Raw genomic sequence first — 1,733 nt, forward strand, 5'->3', positions numbered from 1 at the left:
AACTGCTTTCCACAACTCTACCTTCTAAAGGCTAACCTAAGGGAGGGATTTTCAGCATAGGTAACTGAAGTCTATACAAGAGTCATCTAACTATAGCCCCTACTAGAAATGGAACATATCTAGGACACTCTAATTACATGACAAAGACCAGCTTTGTCAACAAGGACATCTTTGGCCCTTCTAGACTAGCCTTAAATTTTCCATCAAGCATAAGAATTTTCAGTGTCCTTATTATATAAATCACGACAGGTAAGTCTTCCTAGCAGCTGGGCTGGAGAGCACAAAAGGGCAGACCACACCTATCCACACTGTCATCAGCCTCTCTTCAGAACTACCTGTCACACTCCTGTCCCCAGGCCTTCCCTAAGACAGGGGCCATAATACTGTTCTACCTCACAAAGAAGTGAGAAACAACTAACAAGCATTACAAAGCAGAAAGCACTTTACAAATACAAAAGTGCTATTTTGGCATTTATATAACAACCAGAAGACATTCATTGCTTGTGCTATTTGGCAATTTTGCATTTACAACTCTCCCTGCTTGTGCCCTCCTTGTGTAAAGTCTTGAGCTTTCTACTCTGCCGCCCTGTGCAGGAAAGAGAAATTTCTACTCAGACCAGAGCCCGTATCAATATGGGTGGAGGTGTGGGTTCGAATGTCTCCCCCATTACTGCAGAGGGGGAGGGGTACACAGATACAAAATGAAGGCAAATGAGATGAAGGAGCCTGGCGCCCCAACATGGGAACATTTGCTTTCCTGGATTTCTCACATAAGGCCAGCAAAACTGAGCAAATTGACTTCTGTAGCAGGTCGCTGGGGCAACTGTTGATGGCCTGAGTCTCACTTGAAACAAGCATCAAGCTGACCTGGGAAAGAAAAAGTCACACATAGCTGCGATTGTTCCATTTCCCAGCACTTAAAAGATCACAGATGAGACCTGAAAGAAATACTGGGCCTGGAACACACCTGACACCGGCGGCAGGGGTCTGGTCATATGCACAGACTACCTTGACCCAGCATGAAGCTAGACTATTTTAAAGGAAGTAGCAAAGAACCAGGAGCAGGACCACGATTTCCCAGATCTGAAAACCAGCTGTGAATGAATTTCTAAACCTCAGAGATTCCACCCTGGAGACGAGGGTGTGTAGCTTTTCTGCCCAGTTTCCCCCGGACACCTCAAAATAGTAGCTAGCTGTGGCTCAGAGGAAGGAAGGGAAGAGCACACAAAATATCCACTCCTGTAGGACGGACAAAGTTCCTCTACTTTTTGTGGGACTATAGCTGATGTGTAGGAACAGGGTAAACAGTGGCTTAATACCTGCTGAAACCAGGACAGAATTACTCACACCCGCCTTTCACTTTACCCCGTAACCCTCACTCCAACCACACGCTCTCCCCGCTTCCCACGGGCCATCACTGCCCAAGCTACTCTATTGCCTGTCATCCTGTACCCTCCCCCACCCCCCTAACTCCCCTTCCTCAAGGTCCTCAAAGTGCCCGCTCCTCCACGCTCTTCATCCTCCGCAGCGTGTATGTGGTGACGTTGCCACGCTCAAACACACCTCCCAAACATTTCTTCGTTAGGGAGGAGGCAGGCAAAATACAGCACCCCCGAAAGAACAAGTCTTACTCAACCCTCCCCTTCAGGACCCCGAACACCTCAAGGCTCCCCAGTCATTCTCCGATTGCCCCCCCTTCCTCATTTCTTTCTACAGGGTCTGTCCCCAGGACA

Source organism: Balaenoptera acutorostrata, chromosome 1 (assembly GCF_949987535.1).
Source record: "Balaenoptera acutorostrata chromosome 1, mBalAcu1.1, whole genome shotgun sequence".
Lineage (NCBI taxonomy): Eukaryota > Metazoa > Chordata > Mammalia > Artiodactyla > Balaenopteridae > Balaenoptera > Balaenoptera acutorostrata.